This window comes from Pinus tabuliformis, chromosome 3_1 (genome assembly GCF_031772625.1).
Source record: "Pinus tabuliformis cultivar Carrire ecotype Pingquan chromosome 3_1, CPIR1, whole genome shotgun sequence".
NCBI classification, from domain to species: Eukaryota; Viridiplantae; Streptophyta; class Pinopsida; order Pinales; family Pinaceae; genus Pinus; species Pinus tabuliformis.
Window position 1 is genome coordinate 230,358,748 of NC_142301.1, and position 6,732 is coordinate 230,365,479.

Consider the following 6,732-nt stretch of genomic DNA (forward strand, 5'->3'; position numbering starts at 1 on the left):
TGATAGGTCAATGGACTACATCATGAACTCAAAAGATTGGACCATTAAGGTAGTTTGTCTATATTGAAACAAGATTCATATATTTACAATGATTCAAATTAGCACTCAACACATTTTTTTCAATGATACACATAATAACTTATACTCTCTGATTTAATATTCTCTTAGTTGTTAGTGTCATATACATATAATTAGTATCACTACCACAACTTCTTCAAGAAAAGATATTAAATTGTCAATGTAAAATAGTGTATTCTGAAGAATAGATGTTTTGGTGTTTTTGGAGTAATTTTCAATTTTACTTCAAAACCAGACTAAAATTTAGAATAATAAGTTTTTGTTGTATAATCTATAAAATTAAAATGTTCCAAAAAATTGCACTCTACTAAATCCATTTATATATCTTTATTTTAAAATATATATCTTTATTTTAAAATATATTTTAAATAGCGTAAAAAAAGTTCACACACTAACCAAAAATTAATTTAACAATAAGTGAATTTTAAAAACTAAAAATATATATATATATATATATATATCATAAAACTTCAGAACGAGCATCCATTACACTGTATTTTTATTATCAACGGGACATATAGTTTTAAAAAGACAACTTCACGAGTGCTCTTAATAATGACATATAACAAATATTATCCTCTTGCTCAATTATTACTTATAAATAATTTTATTTATTTTTCATGCATCAAATGAGCCTCCATTACACTGTAGTTTTATTATAAATACGGAAATATATTTTAAAGTTACTGTGTACGTCATCTAACATATATTTTTTAAATGTTTAGAATAAGTTGACGAAATTCCTTCTGTCATGGTCTCATTATAGTGGTGACTTAATTCCCATTGAGAACGGTGCGATATCACTCAACTTTTTTGTTTCACATTACTTGAGCTTACAAATTAAGCTTTATTTCACACTTAATTAATTTTTCCTTTTAAGTGTTATAACGCAACGGAATTATCTTCAATTATCATTAATCATGCATCTTCATGTGCAGCGAAAATAAATCAACAACAATCGTACAAATAGTGTAAACACATACAAAATGGGAGGAGCAACTCCCGGATAAGTATGCCCAACTCTTAATCAAATACTCCAACTTTCTTTACAAATTTTATAACTTAACAATTCGTGCGGAGACAGGTCCGTCACCTTTGTTCAAGCTACAATGACCTATGCCCATACTTTTGTTCGGCCAATACTGCCCTTCACTTGCGTTCAGGCTATAGCGGTCTGTGCCCACACCTCCGTTCAACCAACAATACTTTGTACTACCGTTCAGGCTATAGCTTCCTGTGCCCAAAGAAACCCCAAAACTCGCCCACTGACTTTTCCATAGTCTTGTGGCTCGATAATCTTCCCGCCTTCGCGGTCTCTTGTTTGGTCTGCATTTTGTATCTTGTCAGTTCGATGATGTTCCTCCAAAATGACCACACGTCTATATATATGCATTTCCCATCGCTTCATTTTACCAAGCGTCATGCCTCTTGGCTCCACTCATGGGTAGACTCGCCCATGCGTTGCCCAACCAACATGTCCATCATCCGCACACGCGCCCCTTCATAATTTTCTACACGAGGTGACCCGTCAGCTCAACCGGTCGCTATGCCTCACTGACTCACCCGCCCGCTACTCGGTTACTCGAATCGTCCGCCCATGCGCTCCACCGACTTGTCATACTTGTGTCGCATCCTCACGCCTGTCGCATTGGGTGGGCGCACGGTCGCTACGGCGGGCTCGTCACCTTTAACTGAACTTGCCTAATGCGAACGCCTTTAACCATACGCTTTTAACTGAACACTCCTACGAGTCACCTTTAACCGAACGCCCTCACCTAAGACGTTTTTAACCTAACACTTGCACCTGACTCTTCTTTAACCAAATGGAGTAGTTTAACAAGGCGGAGGAATTGCCTGGTTTCCGTTGTCACCTGGAAAAATGTCCGGCTCCGGCCACCCGCAATTCCTTCGCCACCATCCGCGAGCTCCACCCAGCTCCGCCACCCTCCCAATTAAAGTCGACGTTTGACAGGAATTCCGATTTCCATGGCCGTCTTGTCGCCGGGAGTTAATGCACCTTTCAATTCGAATTCGGAAATAACCGCGGGCTGCTCGCTGACCAATTCGACGTGGCACTCCGCTGCAGCTCACCAGGTCACCAGAACAATGCGGAAAACTCACTCCCGGGCTCGACTAGGCACCTGCAGGTCACCAGAACAAAGCGGAAAACTCACTCTCGGGCTCTGCATTGGAAATAAATAGCAGTGGCGGGGTTGGATAATCCTGCGCCATCGAATTTGTCAATAGAAGTTGCGTGCCATCTATTTGACAAATTCCTCTCGGAAAAATTGTTGGAACATCTCAAATTCTTCCCTCTAACTAGTCCAGACGTTTGCCCTCTCCATCTCAAAAATTCGATTACACGCGAATATTTTGGGCCCTGGTTTTGTCTAAACAATGACGATTGTGGCCTCGCCGGAGAGGAGATCCCGGAAGCAGAAGCCTTTGGTGAGTGAAACCAGTCCCCTGCTGCCCGAGAAGCACCAGGATGGCGAAGATGGTGTGCATGAAGGATTCAATGGCGCCTCCTTCTCTGGCGCGGTGTTCAATCTGTCCACTACGGTGGTGGGAGCGGGGATAATGGCTCTGCCTGCTACTATGAAGGTCTTGGGATTGATCCTCGGCAGTCTCCTCATTATCTTCGTTTGCTTCTTGACGGATGCTTCAATTGACATTCTCTTAAGGTTTAGCAGAGCCGGGGCAGCGGCTTCCTATGGCGGCGTCATGGGAGATGCCTTTGGGAAAATTGGGAAGATGCTGTTGCAGATCTGTGTGATTATTAACAATTTGGGCATTCTTATTGTTTATATGATAATCATAGGTATTTACCTCCCCTAATTCAAGGAATTATGTTGGTTTTTTTCGATATGACTTCTTTTTATCAGGATATGGTTAACGCGTCGGCATTTAACATTATCTATAGCCATTATTACCATTTAATTTGAATGTCTTTGGCTAATTAGCAGCTAGTAGGAATCCGGGTATCTATTATGTTAAGGTTGTCTATTGTGCACGCGACCCCAATCGGTATTGCTTGGGCTGGCACACATTCATAAGCAATGGAATGGCATTTGGTTATCTAAAACCTGGTGGGACTTTATTAGCTTCTGGCCTTCACCAGTGTTATATTAGCTTCCTGTTTTCACTGACCTTGCAAGCCATCGTTGGCCATTTATGTCTGTTCTCATTTGGGCAAACTGGATTTTGTGCTCTTGTTTTCATTCAAGTAAATTAGAGTTTTTTGGGGAATGTTCCGTACTGCCAAAATGTTCCAGTTGATATCCTAAACTGCATTCTGATACTGGATTTTGTGTATGTGAGAGAATTATGTCATTACAGGGTGCTGGGAAACCTTCATTTAAGACTTTAGGAGGAAAAGAGAAATGTAATCTAGTCAAGCTACTGGGATTTAGGCCTTCCTATTCATGTTTTGAAGAATCCCATCCCCAAACTGCTTCCTCTCTATGTAAAATTGTTTAGGTTATATTGTGATTCTATGGGATTGATGCCGACCTCACAGGCAATGCCCATCCCTAGTGAGTATAGAGGTATCCCTAGTGAGTATAGAGGTATTTTTGAGTCCTGTTATTCGCCATCCCATAATAGAACAGTACTGGCAACGGCTAGGTCATAGGCAAAGTCCTAATCCTCTGATTTCTCAGAACAACATTTCAACCTGGATGTTACCCCCTTGACACCTATGTTAATTAGTCAAGATCTTTTCAATGCATCAGAGGACCCTAGGGTTAAAATATCGCGAGAGACCACAACGTTTTGCGAAGATAGAGCCTCACAGTAATATCTGCAGAAATGATCAACTTCCTTTCCAGGCAAAAGTCTTACCACAGAATTTGGATACCCGCCTAAAGGCTAAAACTTGGCAGAGTAGGAGATAGTTTTTTAGTGATGTTCAAGGTATCAAGTACAAAAACTAAGGTACTTTTTGTTTGGTTGCATTTTGAATGCTAAAGATCTGGATAAAGTTCTGAAATCGAGTCATCTTTCAGTCCTTGTGAGTTAAAAAAGTCTTTTTATTTGTTTACAGGATCATGTACTCGGAACAAATTATTTATTTCTCCTCTGTTATTTGTTTCATGCTTCTAATGGCTTTTGAAAAAATCTTACTCCCTTTGTTGTTAGAACAACCGATCATAATCAATATTTTCTGTTTGAGGAGACCAATTTGTTGGAAGATTATGGAAAGGGATGCAACATAAGGTGAATTACCAGTTTATCACTGCTTTTATTTAGTGATATTTCCCAAGTTGAATCTTGGTAAATATGTGATAGTCCCTTGCTTTTACTCACTGAATCCAATGTTTGAACTTGAGTGTGTTTCTGTTCATATGACTTTAGATCATAATTGCATCATGTTTAATATGTTGGAGATCGAGGGAGACCCTCGTACCTTGTGAAGAGTTTAACTATTTGCAATCATTGATTTAGACGCAGTCCATTAATATTTTTTTTACAGGCTTCTGTTAGAAAGGAATTAAGATAAGATGAATTGAAAAGTAATTCAGTCTAAACATTATAGGTTATGCATTTTAGGTCGCAGGCTGAATTAGCCCAGTTTTGAGGGTAATATCCAAGGATAAATAGTATATCGTGTGGGAATATTTAAGCATGTATATTACAACTAGAGTATTTTAAAAGTACTGCTTGAATTGAAACTTCAACCCAATTTTTGCATTGTGAGCAGTTTAGCAAGCTGAAACACTAACAACTTGTTTATGTTTAACAAAGTTGAAGTGTTCTATGAAGCATACATGACTTGACATGCTTTATTAGTGTCTCTTTTTTCTTAGATTCCTTTCATTTTTGTTTGAATGGCCAATTAGTGCCACTTTTATATTACTTTGGGCATGATTCCTATCATATATGGCTTTGAATTATAAATCTCTATGTCTGATGGAGGTGTTTTCTTGATTTCGGCAGGTGATGTGCTATCTGGAACATCATCAAATGGCGTGCATCATGCTGGTATACTTGAAGAATGGTTTGGATTTCATTGGTGGAATGGACGTGTTCCGATCCTAGTTCTCACCATAGTCCTTATTTTGGCTTCGTTGGTGTCTTTCAAGAGAGTGGGTAAGTCTGCTTTGATCATCCTGATAAGCATTTTTTAGCACTGATTTTCAGATATATCATATTTCATTTGGGCCTTTTCACAGCTATCAGGGATTTAAATGTCTAGAAACTGTTGTAATTATATGAGGGGATTCAACATATCTTGGGAATGTCACATACTGATGGCATCTGCTTAACGATTTGTCTGAATTTTCATGTTGCCCTGTTAGAAATGTTATATACATTCAAGGATGTGGATCATGGGTTATTCCTTAGGAGTTGTGATGTTCAAATCTTGATGCCTATATTGATGTTTTCATTTCCATGAATTTGCAGATTCTTTGAAATTCACTTCTGCATTATCAGTTGCACTTGCTCTTGTATATGTTGTGATTACGACTGGTATTGTGATTGTAAAGTTGTTCAGTGGCACCATCAACGCACCAAGATTGTTACCAGATATTGTGGATTTTACTTTCTTGAAGCTTTTCACTGTGGTACCAGTTATTGTGACTACTTACATTTGTCATTACAATGGTATGGATTATTTTCCTCCATCTCTGGTCCTGCAGTGTAGTATCTTAGAGTTCATTAGCTGAATTTGCATTTAAAATTATGTTATAATGAATTGTGATGTCTTTGCACCATGCAGTTCATTCCATGTACAATGAACTTGAGGACCCTCCAGAAATGCAGCCCATAGTTCACACATCATTTTCATTGTGCTCAATTGTATACATAAGTACAAGCTTTTTTGTCTTTCTTCTATTTGGAGACTAGACCATGGATGATGTCCTGGCCAATTTTGACACCAACTTGGGAGTTCCCTGCAGTGCTGTGCTGCATGACATTGTTCGTGTGACCTATGTTGTACATCTGATGCTGGTCTTTCCTCTCATTTTTTTTTCCCTATGACCTAATCTTGATGGGCTTGTCTTTCCAGTGAAAAAGCATCTTGTTTTGGATAATAAGAGGTTCATTTTGATCACTGCTAGGTTAATTGGAATCGTTTTCCTTGGGGCATCATTCATACCAAGTATTTGGGATGCATTTCAATTCATAGGGGCTACAATAGCAGTTTGTATTGGGTTCATCTTCCCAGCTTCCATTTCTCTCAGGTAGAAAAAAAAGTTGTTTTTCAATTCTGGTTTCATCTTTCACCTTGCTTGTATGTAACTTCTAACCTCAATTATTTTTTAATTGCAGAGACACCCATGGAATCTCAACCAGGAAGGACATATTTATCACATTGTTCATGATTTTTCTGGCAGTAGTTTCAAGTTCAATTGCTATAGTGAGTGACATTAATTCTTTGTTCAACAAAAAGGAGGAAGGCCCTCCATGATCTTGAGAATGATTTTTTATGAGGAGCAGGTGGTGCACATACATGTAAAGGTTATTTGGAACAGAACCGAGAAAAGAACGCTGATTTGGGAATTTGCTTGTAGAATTGTGAAGAGTGGATAAACTTTTGTAAAGCCTTGTATCATCCTACCATGGTCACTCGGCCTTCTAGTTAAAGATACTACTGTATTTGTAGTTGTAAACATTGAAAAGGAATATAGTTGATCTCGCATCGACATC

General features: G+C 38.6%; 1 pseudogene across 1 annotated transcript; it reads left to right on the forward strand.

Annotated features, from left to right (window-relative positions):
* The first annotated feature begins 2,355 nt into the window (after window positions 1–2,355).
* On the forward strand, window positions 2,356–6,508 carry LOC149186638 (amino acid transporter AVT6A-like; annotated as a pseudogene). Its single transcript, XR_016256146.1, has 5 exons — window positions 2,356–2,899; window positions 5,017–5,169; window positions 5,485–5,685; window positions 5,801–6,266; window positions 6,355–6,508. The product of XR_016256146.1 is annotated as an amino acid transporter AVT6A-like (transcript).
* Window positions 6,509–6,732: the final 224 nt, after the last annotated feature.